The sequence below is a fragment of the Carassius gibelio genome, chromosome A22 (genome assembly GCF_023724105.1).
Source record: "Carassius gibelio isolate Cgi1373 ecotype wild population from Czech Republic chromosome A22, carGib1.2-hapl.c, whole genome shotgun sequence".
NCBI lineage: Eukaryota > Metazoa > Chordata > Actinopteri > Cypriniformes > Cyprinidae > Carassius > Carassius gibelio.
In genome coordinates this window covers 20,447,012-20,460,838 of record NC_068392.1, presented here as the reverse complement: position 1 = coordinate 20,460,838, position 13,827 = coordinate 20,447,012, and the positions used below count along the sequence as shown (strand labels likewise).

The following is a 13,827-nucleotide window of genomic DNA, read 5'->3' as shown; positions in this document are numbered from 1 at the left end:
TTTACACAAAAAGCTTCATAGCAGAATGAGAAAATCAAATACTCCTAAACTGGCTTACAAAAATTTGATTGATTTTAGTGAATCAGTTTGTTTGGTTGCTTTATTCCAAATAAATCAATTCAAATAAACAATTCATTGATTCATTTGAATCACTATAAATATCTTTGTTGTAGCAAAATATGTAGTGAAAACATGATGTATTAACACAGAACAGTACCATATTACAGAAATTACTATTCTTGTATTCAAATATTGTTATTAGGAATATAGATTTGGAGTTTATTTTGGTGAAATAAGTCATTAGCATTAGTAAATTCCATATGCACAACCATTTTAGCATGACTCTAAAGTATGCATTTACTGAGAGGTCAAAGTTGATGCTTCAAGTGTGCTGACACCGACGTCCCCAAATGTGCAGATCTGGTCCATCGCGAGACAACAGTCAGGTGAACTCAGTCCACGGGTCTGGACAGAACCTGCAAAAGCTAAAACAAATAGCATGATTAGGAATTGGAGCAGCTCGGAGAGTGATGGAGCTGCTATCTCTACCTATCACTCCAGTTATTTGCATTTAAAAGGCTATAGTTAAGACTGCAAACACTAGTTTGGGTCCAATCTTCCTGATGGGGGGTCAGTTTGTCAAAGTGACGGATGTTCTGTGTGTAAAGAACACAAAAACAAGCACGAATGATCACAAACACTCATCATTTATTCATTAATATGACATAAAGCAAGGAAAACAGTTCAACAAGGAGTTTATCTTTCCTCTCAAAAGACCCTCTCTAGAGTCAGTTCAGTAAATTACAGACCCTGGAATTTTCTCATAATTGGCCATTTTATCGTTTTGTTACAGGGAGCTTATTCTGAAGGGGCTCCAATATGATTTATGAAATACAATTAAGTGTGAATTCTTCAGCGCCTCATTGCTGATCTGCCACACTACACTGAAATAATATATAAATACCGTTAAGTAATTAGAAAAACAGTCATGAACGGGAAGAACATGTGACCGGGAGAGGAAAATTGTCAGTGGATTGTGGATTTATTCCCCCCTCCCAATAAATATTCCAGGGGCTTCCCTCCCATCATCTCTATTTTTAAAGAGGAGAGCGAAGCGGTCTCCAACTGATAGAGAAACTCATTTGGTAGAGCGTGTTCAAAGAGATACGCCTGCTGGGGAGATTGAACACTCTCCACGAGCCAGTTCCTCTTTGTCAAACAAGAGACGCTAATGACGTTGATCTCTTTCCAGGCCAAATTGCTTAGTTAAGATTACCACATTTTTGGTTGGTCAGAAAAGGACTGTTCATTTTAGTGTAGCTATAAACAGTATGATAATATTGCACACAAATAATCAGAAAGAACAAAATTTAATAGTTTCATGTGAATTAAATGACAGTCAAGCCATTTTTATTCTGTAATTAGTGGAGTTTGCTAAAGTATGCATTTTGCAATACATAACGGGTCAAGTAATACATTTTAACTTAACTTATTCTGCTGTAGACGTGAATTATACACCGAAACAATCAGCTTGTTGAATTAATTTTCATAAAACAGCTGAAGAATTCTATATCTAGAGACTTTGCTGTGGGTTATTTTGACTTGGGCTAATAAATAACTGCCTAAATATCCAAAACTAACCTGTCAAGCTCCTAGAAAGTACCCAAAAACATCCTAGCGACTGCATAGCAATGCACTAATAATCATTCGTAATACCTTAGTAACCACATAGGAATGACCTAGCAACCACCCACAACACCCTAGTATGACTGTAAGAAGTTTTATACGGCCTCACACTCACATTTACTTCAAATAATGTTACTTTTATAGTAATAGATGTAAATTTAAAATTTTTTAATTCAAATGAATGCTATTTTAGTATCAATAAGATAATATTTTACTTTTTATAAAACTGCATTTTTAAGAATTAAGTTTTGAAAAATATTTTTTAAATATTGTTTATTTTCATATTTTCGATTTTCATTTTAAAAAGTAAAAAAAAAATGACTTTTTAGAAATGTAGTTTAAAGTTTTAGTAATTTCTGTCATTTTTATTTATTAAAAATATGTCTATATTTTTATACATGTATCTGTATTTGAATTTATTTTAAATATATATTTAAATATATATTTGATATTTATATTTTATATTCATATTTGCTCACTTTTGCAAGTTTTAGTTTGGTAATTTAGAACATCAAATTAATTAAAATGAAAATTAGAAATGTTACTTTGCAAATAGCTGAAATAAAATGTTTAAGTTTTTATATTTATTTTAATTCAGTTAACATTCAATTTAGTTTACTATAATCCTGATCCTAATAATAAACAAACAATTTATAAAACTATATTTCTCTGTCTATTCATTAAAATATGACAAAACGCTGTTTACCATTATTCTTTAGGCTTTTAGCGCAAACTTACAACACAAAGAAACTCTCGGAAGTCTAGTGACAGTGTCGTACATGTTCATCAGCCGTCCAAAAGAGAGGACAGTTATAAACTACAGTTTTGCTCACTTTTCTCTCTCTCTTCCTGCTCTAGATATATGGAGGCAATGCCTTGAGGCTTCCCAGCCCCCATTGTGAGGACTGCCAGTTCTGTTTGGGTTCATTGTTCTCGTCTAATCAGCCATGGCAAATGTGAAGCCCTCCAGCTCATTACGTATTCGCACTCAGAAGTGACCATGGGAAGTTTTCGGAGGCCCAGCATGAGCTGATGAATTACCTGCCTAGACAACACCTAGTGAATCTGCACTGTTGCCGGGGCAGTGGTTTCTGACGGGACTGTCGACTCATCGTTCATCCTGGTGGTCAAAAAACCCCCCCACTTCTCCAACCAGCTTGAGTTGCACTATTGCCGTCTCGTCTTTCAGCACCTCTGCCCCCCTTCCACACACTCTGTGCTCTGTTTACAAACTTCTGCTAACGATGGCCGCCCTGACGAGCTTATACAAGGCCTGTTGGCAGTAGTTTCTGACATTTATCCTTCGTTTACCAGGACAAATGTGATATCAAACACTGAAAAATATAATATTCCTTAGACATTATTAACAGATAAAATTTACTCTTGCGTAAAAGCTCATCTACCATCTTCATCAGTGGATCTTAACTGGATAGTTGGGACCTCAAAATGGGTCACAAATGTGTTCTGATGGTAGACAGAAGAGGAAAAGGGTGTTAAATCAAATCATAAAATGCAGCTAACCCAATAATTGGGTGTAGTTAGGATAAATAAATAATTCTGGTCAGGGAAAACACTTTCCTAATCTTTTGATTCTGATGCAAATTTGTGAGGTTGTCGGGTCAGTAATGGATCAATGACATTGAGCAATGTCCATAAATGATAAATAAATGTTTTAAAAATCTAGTTAAAATGCATGTGGCAAGTTTTTGCATATGTATTCTATTTAAACCTAAATTCTAAAAATTTCTAGAAAATTTTACATTTGAATGACTAAAATGTAATGTAGTGTAACCATCAAATAAAAAGTAATAACATTTTATTTACACCTTAAATACATCTTAGTGTACAACATATTGGGCATTATTTTCAAAAAGGTGTTTTATTTTTATGAGTACAACAACTTCACTGATGAAGAGCCCTTTAAAAATACAACTTTGTACCCCGAAAATGTGCAGATTAGTTTTTGTTTATTTTAGAGTAGTAATATGTACTCTTAAAGTACCACTATAAACCTTAAAGGAGTAGATAAGGTACAAAGTTATCTCTTTAAGGGTAACTAGGACAAGGGACAAGCTGTTGTACCCCTTTATCAGAGAATGCAGAAATCAACAGCTTACTTTTGCACAATACACAATGTTGGAACTTTTTAGAACCACCTATTAAATGCACCAGCTTTAGAAAATCACCTGCATATTTGTGGCTCTAGAGGTTGTTCTGGAGTTGGACAGGTTCTGTGACCACTGGGACCTTATTTTAGTGAGTAGTAGGGGCGGCAGCTGGCAGTTGTATAGGTTAACATTACAATAATTTGAGTTGACTCACCCATCCCGTTCTCTAATCCCCTGGAAATACTGCACTCATACAGGTGTCCACACAATCCAATTATCACCGCCATGCTTGAGTAGAAAAAAATCTAGAAAAAAAGAGGAGGGAAAAAATCAAGTCAAACATCTACTGTCATTCAACTTTGCCAAGTATGCATGTACAGTAGTATTGCTGTAGACCGTAGAGGCATGTCGAATGTTGTTTTGAAATCTATTATTGCATATTTACATGCTTGCTGTAATTTATGAATGGGTAGTCTGGTAATTGAGTTGCAAGCAAAAAAAAAATTCTGATCTGTGCTTTGAGTAAACCATCTTCCATTTGAATACCACGCTTGTGGCACACTTTTGTGTACAGGTGAAACTGATACCAACTTCCCTTTCGTTTTATTGACTCATTTCCATTACTGAAATGTGACACTCAACAAAACACCACAACAATGCAGGGAGCCACAATCACAGGTGCATTCACGAACTCCGTGGTGTGAGCCAAGGAGAATCTCATCCGCCCATCTCGCGACTCACAAACTGTAGAGTATGTCTGAAAGCGACAGTGTCCCCCCACTGGTTTGGTAACCAAAGAATGGCAGTGGGCTGATTTTCAAGCATGTAATGTGCTTTCTTTCTCCTCCTGCTGTTGTTGAAGGAGGGGGCGGGTGCTTCCTTCCATGTAGGATCCCACTGTTTGGCCCCCAATAGGGACAAAGACCCTTAGATAGAGGCTATGCCTTTTGGTACACTCCCCCTTCAAGGATCATGTTAAGGACTGCAGGAGGAAGTGTGAGAGATAGCTTCCTGAACCAGCATCCAGCATGTAGGCTAAAGTCAACTGGAAGACCCTCTTTACAGATGGAGTCAATCCCATTCCCCTTTGGATTCAATAATCCAACTTTCTCCTAAAACTTTTCCCTCAAACTATTGCTTATAGTCCTCAATGGATCTTTGGATTTGATTCCGGAGTGAAGCTGCTCTCTTGTGTTGACTCTTATTCTGACCTTCTGAAGTCATTTGTCATTAGAGCTTTGTGTGTTTGAATTGTGGATTACTGTATATCTCGCCCATTCTTTTAGCCTTCTTACAGTCATATCCCCGTATAGTCCAAAGTATACCAAAGTATCATTAATTACTGGAATACAATGGGATGTATGGCCTCAATCACAATGGTCCTTGGAGAAACTTAACAACTGTATTAGCAAATATGACTCTTAATTGGTCTGCATTAAACTGCTATGAGCTCAGTTAATGACAGCAAATATCCTTATGGGAGTCCTGTGTGAGTCCCCACAATTTTGGTATAACTCCATCAGTTTAAAATGTTAGAAAAAGGAACTTTAAATTGTTCACAAGGACTTGCCACATTCCAAAAAGTTACTTCTTGCCTCGCTCAGACAGTTACTGGCAGGAAGTTGAGAAGCAGTCACAATGGCCCACCATGATCCAGCAAAGACACCCAAAACTGACAGGGTTCCTACAGCCGTCACCCTAGAAATGCATTCAAATGTCAGCATACTTGAGGACATGTGTTCCTCTTGAAGCACCTCTGGAATTCACTCAACTGTATGAAAAATTCACTAAATTGTTGAAAATTTTGGGATGAGGAATTGGACGGATTCTATTCATGGATTCCACAATGCATCTGGTTTGTGTGTCTCTAGAAGAGAGAATGTAAGAATTCAGTGATGAGGAGGACATTGCAATGGAAAGTGTGAATTGGATACGAGGACGGGAAAGTATTAACTATTTTAATAGGTTATGGGTAAATTAACCAGCTATGTCTACTGTAAAGTTTAGAAAGAAAGCTTTTCCATATTCACATATGGCTCATCAAATTGCTTCTATTGGTCATATATATACACAATTCCGAAGTATGGGCTCAATTAATATGTTATCCTGACAGTAAACAATAAAAACGACACATTTAAAATAACTATTTTCTGTGTGAATATATGAAAAAATATGAAAAAAATCTGTGATGCAAATCAGATTTTTCAGCATCATTTCTCCAGTCTTCAGTGTCACATGATCCTTCAGAAATCATTCTAATATTCAGATTTACTGCTCAAGAAACATGTATTATTATTATTATCATTGCTGTTGATGAAAAAAAATTCAGAACAACAGTATTTATTTTAAATACATTTGTGTAACATTATAAATGTTTTATAAATGTTTTTTTTTACCATAACTTGTGATCAATTTAATGCACCCTTGCTAAATGATTTTTCGCTATAAATCTTAGACCAGACTTGAATGTATTGTGAATGTGCAAAGAAAGTATTTGAGTGTATACATTACTTTTAAATATATAAACAAAAAAGGAAAGAAATCATTGTGGACAAGCTCCTTTATACGTTTGGTCAGCTTTATGACCAACTATTGCTGCGAATTATGCAGTATGGTTTTAGCAAAAAGTTAAGTATCACAAGAACTTGAATTGTTAGTTTTCCAGTTGACATAAATAAAACTTATCTAAAATAGAAGCAATGTCAGTTTTTGCTGTCCCTCTTGAACGCACTATTTTTCATTATTTAGTCAAAAGGAAGCCCTTGTTTGCTCCTCCAAGACAAACCTCTATTGGAATCCCTGTTGTATCACAGAGTGCTTGTCGGGCATTGGCAGCATGCACAATACCAGTCCTTCAGAGTCAGTTCATGCCATCTCTGACTGTGTTTTCTGGGTTTATTGAGGTACAGTAGCGTGAGGCTTCATCAAGGATGGGGTGAAACGTACAGAGGGATGCAAATAAACAAGTCAGAGTAGGGTTAAGCCCTTTACAAATGACATGAACGGAAACTGCACAGCCCTGGCACTCCTACAGCTGCCATCTCTTGTTTCTAATTGCTTAAAAAAAAATAAAAGGAATGAAATGCAACTGGTAAACAATGCAATGGCATGAGTCGGTCAGGTCTGGGAAGGTCTCCTGGTCTACAAGGTTGCTGCCGTGATATCGTTATACCTCAAGTATTATAATGCTTGCTATATTGTAAAGATGACCCCTTATTGTTATACAAATCTGCATTTAATTGCAAAAACAAATTATGCTATTATTTATCACCCTTCATGTCACTTCAATCCAGCATGCTGTTATTATGCAAGTGTGCAAGTTCATGACTATATCAAGCTCCAATAATGAAATACATAAGTAAATGAATAAAAAATAATTTTAAAAAATCACAAAAACTGCATAAAAGACCTTTTAATCTAAACATACATTGAGAAAATCTGGTAAATGTTTCATTCAATATTGCTAGCAAATATCACAAACAGTTTCTCAAAAATAGCATGTAACACATTGAATTAAACTTACGGTTTTAAAGTAGAAATACTGGAATAGTATTTTATTGTAAAATGTACTTCACTAACTTTTTTATTTACACACACACACACAGAGGCACACGCACACACACACACACACAAACATTAGGTTTCACTTTGTAACAATAGTCACTTAGAAATTGCTAGTAAATTTCACAAATACAAAGAAACAGCAACTAAGCACATTGAATAAAACTTTAAATTAGATTATCTAATGACTGAAACAACATTTTCATGTAAAATGTAGTCCACTAATCATTTATTTATTTATGTATGTATTTATCTATCTATCTATCTATTTTTTACAGAGTACAAGAAATGAAATGTCAGAGCTTTGCCTGAAAGGAAAGCAATTGTTCAACAAAAAAGAAAATAATAATAATAATAATAATAATAATAATAATAATAATAATAATAATAATTCATAATACAAAAATCTTTGTCATTCAAAGTAAACGTTAGACTTGTACTGATTATATTTTTGGTGTAGCATATTCAAAGAAACAAAAATTAGTATTTTGTAATTAAACATACTTCAATAATCTTCAAAAAATATTTTTTACAGTGTACTTTTAGTCACTACGAACTGTTTTTGCATGGAAAAGATGTGCATTATAAGTCTTCAAAAATTATATATTTTTTTTGCTTCAAATAGTAACCAAGCACAGGTTAGGGTGAGTAAATTTCCTTTTCATGCTTAACTATTCCTGTAAAGCAAACTTAATGGATCTGAGGAAACGTCCCTTTAAATCTGCCTCTAGTCTGGTGGCATATTAACGGTAATTTTGCCTTCTCACCATTAGAAATCTCCATTCAGTTTGTAATCCTGATTTGCAAGTAAAAACACGAGAGGCTTTGGTGTGTCAGCGCGGCAGTATTAGACAAACAAAGGTGTGTGTCACATCTGAATTCACAAATTCTGTTAACGTTTCAATCTGCGGATGAGAAATTAATAAAAGGCACGCATACCTGTCTACCATGACACCTGTGATTTTGATTTAGTTTTTATATTGTATTTTGAGAGGAATTAAAATAGTTTGTGATTAACAGGGAATCACAGGGTCATGGGGTCCCCCACCTCTCCCTCTTCCTAATTTGATCTCTGTTTATTTTTTGGAAAATTGCAACAACCTGCCGTTAAAGAGCTTAACCTAAAAAAAATTTTTGGGTTGGTTATTTACTTTGTTTTACTTTATTGATATAAACAACATTATATAGAGTAACATCTAAGCGTTATTGTATATTTTACAGTGTTCCATCAAGTTGTGATTTTGCATGTTTTGCACATAATTAATTTGCTATGAATTATTGCTGTCATAAATTATTACTCATATTATTACTTAGCTCACAATGTACAGTCATTGAACTGCTGCCTGCACATGAAAATACACATGGCTTTAGAAGAGAAAGTGTGTTGATGTTGCTGAGAGTGTGTGTGTGTGTGTGTGTGTGCGCGCGCTCTGGTATGTTTGTCCCAGTGAAAAGAGGGCCTGTGTTCAGCCCAGCCTGGGCCCCTGTAATGCTGCAAACAGCACAGATTTGGACTTGTCTTTTGTTGTCCTGTGTGCTGACATCACACACTGCTGATGGGCTAAAATCCCTCTTTCTCCAGCACCAGCACTTTTGAAACAAAACTGCCATGGCACTGATGAGTAATGCCAACTTGCCAAAAATACCTCATTAATCATCACACTAGCACACACACACACACACACACACACACACACACAAACAGCCCAATACAGCCAAAAGCGAATCCAAAAATCCAAAACCCATAGCCTTTACTAACAACACTCTGATTTAATATTATCAAATGAATAGACACATGCTAAAATACCCAATAGTATACACCTATGAGGCAGCTGTATATTTTATATATACTTTCATTTGGTGAAAAAATTATTGTGTTATTATTTTTTTTAGTTAATTGTTAAATGGTTACTTTTCTCTCTTTTTTTTTTAATCTACATTTATTCTTACCATATATATATATATATATAAAGCAACAAATTATAAAACTCTATCTTAATCTTTAAAAAAATACATTTTGCAACATTTTACCATCCACTTAATTCCTAGTGGATAAAGCCAAGTCTTAATATTGTCTTACACCAGAGTTTCACACTTTTTCAGACTTACTTTCCGAACTTCAGAAAACTTTTCCATCGCCGTTCACCTGAACTTAGATCAGTCATTATAGCTGTAAAAATGAAATCTTAGAGATATTAATGTTTGTAACATCAATAGCCATTGAGGTGTGAAAATGGAAGGCCACATTTCCATGTACTCTCAACCTTGGAGAAATGTTTACACAAACACTCTCACGCTGGAAATGTGCCGGCGAAGGCTACGGAGTGAAACTTGGGTTTTTCTCTATTGGCACGGCTAATGAATCTAAAAATGGGGGCAAAGGTGACATTATGCTGAAGTAAACAATCCTATATTCTCACACACAGCAAACCTTCTTTCACTCATTTCAGCCACGAGAACGTATGTAATAACAGCTTGAACTCCTAACAGGAGTAAAGACCATGAGTATATCACCGTTCACTTCTGTCATAACCACACCAACAATCACACACTCTGGGCTTTGAGTATTATCTCCGAAGAATAGCAGAAATGCCTTTTTCCCAAGAGTTTCCAAGAGGTGCAATATTTCAGAGCAGTGTTTTTCCAGTGTTGATGTGACACGAGTGGGATGATACCAGCTCTTATACCCATCATCGAAGCTGCACTCAAATGCAATCAAACACAATCAGCACCAATCTGGCAGGAGTTTACCGCACTGCTCACTCTCTCGCTGAGTGGCCAGCAGACAGCCTCAGTCTCTTAAACGTGACAGATGGATTCGGCCCCCGAGAGAAGAGCCCGGTCTCTGATCTGCGTGGTGAGTCAGTCCTTTGATCACACCGTCTCCCCTGTGACCGGCCCAAATCGTTTCAAATCACCCAACAGGTTGACTCGGACTGCCAAGGCCACATGTAGTTTGGCCTTGTTGAAAGTGAGTAGACGTGGGTCCTCCATCTCAATGTGAGATCATATTAGTTATGTTATGTTGAGCTGCGTTGTGTTTCGGTATGTTTCGCAATGGTATGTCGTCACTTTACAAACTCTGATGTTTTGAACCTTCTTACATAATAATAGATGCTAGTCAGGGCAGCCATTATTAATTTTTGGCGGGAATGAGAACGAGGCTGTGAGCGCTTGAAGTACGGCTGTTTAATAATGTATCGATTGTTCAGCTGACGAAACGTGAAAAACCTTCAGTATGATAAAAACTCAAATTAGTTTTGAAAGTTGCGAGTTGTAAAATTGACAGGATCTAGGATCTTTATACAGTTCATTCCTTTGTAAAGATTGTAAAGGGGCATTTACAAGACCATTTTCAAAAAAACAAAAAATTGACTTTTTATCTGTTTTGGCCGTTCATTTACATGACAATGGCTTTTTGGGGGCCTGAAAACTCAAACTTTTGAAAACATGTTACAAAGTGCAAGTTTATGAAAGCCATAGCATTATCAGCTCACAACAAAACATTAATTTGTGAAAACAGGGACGCCATTTGCATGCGTGTTATGTATTATTAGCGTTTTTTTACAAAGTGACATTGCCACCTACTGCCTGGCATGATTAATGCAGCGTTCTTAGTTATTTAATGGTGATCGCTTTGATAACATTTTCATCTGTAAGGAAAACTTTACATCATTGTCCAGTAAACATACCCTAAGTTTATCCCTCACAGCCGAGTTTTAATCCACCTTAAACTTAATATGGCATCAAATCCTGACTACGGTCTATTGCAAAAACTCTACACATTTCATAAAACCACTGAAAGTGGTCAAACATCATGTTAAATTGCGTTACACTACGCTGTGCTAAAACTTAAACATTGCAATCGCTCTACTGTTCAAATCGCTCTCATCATGTTTTTCCAAACCTCTCCAAGTCATTCACATACTTTTTAAAGTTTTAGACATTACATTGTCATGGCAGTAAAGTTTTTAAACTGGATGTATAACGTTACAAATAAAGGTAGTAAGTAGATAGTAAGTAGATAGTAAGTGGGTTTTTTCACATTAAAATAATGTTAACACATTGTGAAGCAGTCACAATGAAAGTTCAAAATATTCAATGATTTAAAAGCTGAAATGTGAAAACCTTTTTATGCATTTTTCTCTTATGCAGTCATTCTTGATTATTTTTTTTACAGTCGTTTTATACAGCGTTACGCTGTAATGGTAACAAAGTTGTAGGACTGGATATAAAGTCACACATAAAAGGTAAGTAAGCAGTTTTTCACCCTAAAATCATGTGAACCAACGCTATCTCACGACCAATTCGTACGTATTTTACGAGGTGGCTTATTCATACGAGTTTGTACGACCTCACTCGTACAATTTTAACGACCCCAGTGACAGTTAGGTTTAGGGGCGGGGTTAGGTGTAGGTCAATCGTACAAATTCATACAAATTGTGCAAATCATAAAATACATACGATTTGGCAACAATCGTATGAATTTGTATGAGTGTGGTCGTACGAATTCGTACGAATAAGCCACCTCTAAATGTTAAAAATGTAATGATCGGGTTGTGTGAACACATATATTGTTTATGTCTTGTGCTTATAATATTGAAACAGTGAGTATTTTAACATTAACAAACTGGCCCCTTGACTTTGATTGTAAGTGTCTCACTCTACCCAGATTTATTTATTTTTTTATCTGCCATTTAACTTGTATTGAACCCCAGATTATTCCTTTAAGTACTGCATTTTTAATTGGTGTAAAACCAGTTTCACCACCTCTCACAACAACGACTAAACAGAGACCCCAAAGTAACAGATGAAATATGTTGTAGTTGTTGAGCTATTCAGACCCAGACACTGAAGTTTCCTGACATTGTTCCCGAGTCAGTGAAGTTTGTGTGGCCGCAGACATGTTCAGCAGCTCTTCTCCGAACCGTTCCAACGTTTAATAAGGGTTTAATGACCACTTCTAAAGTGCAGCCCATCGCTGAAGAGATGCTCTCTCCAGCCGCCTCTTCTCTCTTTACTCTCAGAGCCTCAAATCTGTCAGGCCCAACTAAATTCTCATCCAGGATGTCAACCGTGCTTCTCCAAGACAGGGTCACGGGGTTAAAATCGATTTCACGGGCCACCTGGAGAGCCTAGGCCGCAAACTGACTCAAAAAATGTATATCAGTCTTAGATTTGCCTACCACCCAGGGTTAGGTTGAGCTAGCGCTCCCCCAAAACGTCCCAGGCTCAACAGAAGCTGGCACAGGCAGAGGCTGGGGTTGTTGACCCTGCAAGCTGACCTCTTCAAACTTCAACTGAATTGTTCTGGCAGTTTCCACGGTGAGCTGATCCTGCTTATGCTGAAAAGGGGCGCAAACTTTACTATAATCTGCCAAGCCATGATACAAAAGTACAGAAAAAGAGACTAAAAACAACAATGATTAAAAAACACTGTATTAATGAGAAACGAATTATTAAACAACACAAATCAGGTTTTTCCAAACCTCTCCATGTTTGGCTATTCCAAACTTGATGAAACATTCACCAAATATTGGGACTATTCAGATGATCAGATCATATTTCAGCTGTCGCAGTGAGCTTTATTTCAACCCTGGTCTCTTTTCCCAGCTTGAGAACTTTTATTCGGTCATGCACTTTTATTGAGAACTGAGACGTGAGATTAAGAAAAGCATTTGTACATTTCCTGTTTCATGCAATCTAACCCATGCATGGGCATTCATTAACCCTGCAACAAAGCCTTCATTAATGTCTCGCCTCTTAAGATGAACGGAACGTGGGTCTCATGAAATGGACCATGAATTAATCTAATCTACAGTTACACTGATTTCATGTTAAAGAGGAAACGACTCAAAATACACAATTATTGATCTTGCATTTTACAGCTGACATGTCATTTCACAAATGTGGAGTCATTATCTCTATATGATACAGTAAAAGTGTACAGCACAAGCTGTTATTACACCTGAAGCTTTAAGTTATGAACTTCATAATGTGTTGGCAGGTGCAATTTCAAAAGCTGCTAATTTGTGTCTTCTCAGGTTCAGTTTCCGTTAAGAAAGCAACAGAACGACTGACCCTGACACATAAATCAATACTACCTTATAATGCATTGTATGACCTAATGGATAATTATAACCACAGTTATGGTAAATCATAACACTTACCTATAAATTGTTACACCTTTAGAAAGTGTAATGCATTACAACAAATGAAAAACTAACCTTCAAATATTATTTGGTTACAATTAAGTATGAGAAGTTGTAATATATTGCAATGTACATTAAAAATGCCTCTATAATAAAGGCTTTAAATAAATTCTAAACAGAAAACTAGTTTCACCAAGAAAGAAAAATGGTAACATCTAAGTTAACCGATTTTATGCAAGTCAAAAATATGATTCAATATCAATAAATCAACTTAAATACATTAATGTATACCAACAAATCGAAATTTCATGGGTTAAATC

At 36.0% G+C, this 13,827-nt stretch overlaps 1 protein-coding gene and 1 long non-coding RNA gene across 2 annotated transcripts in view; one reads left to right on the top strand and one right to left on the bottom strand.

Annotated features, from left to right (window-relative positions):
• Positions 1 to 13,827, top strand: part of LOC127943318 (uncharacterized) — a 368,782-nt gene that overhangs the window by 146,301 nt on the left and 208,654 nt on the right. The gene's annotated exons all lie outside the window — the stretch shown is intronic.
• The window catches only part of LOC127943336 (uncharacterized), a 45,460-nt gene continuing 31,823 nt past the window's right edge, over positions 191 to 13,827 (bottom strand). Inside the window, exons 3-4 of the long non-coding RNA XR_008149622.1 lie at positions 4,009 to 4,099; positions 191 to 485 (exon numbers count right to left, since the gene is read on the bottom strand). This is a non-coding gene — a long non-coding RNA (uncharacterized LOC127943336). The remainder of the gene's footprint in view (positions 486 to 4,008; positions 4,100 to 13,827) is intronic.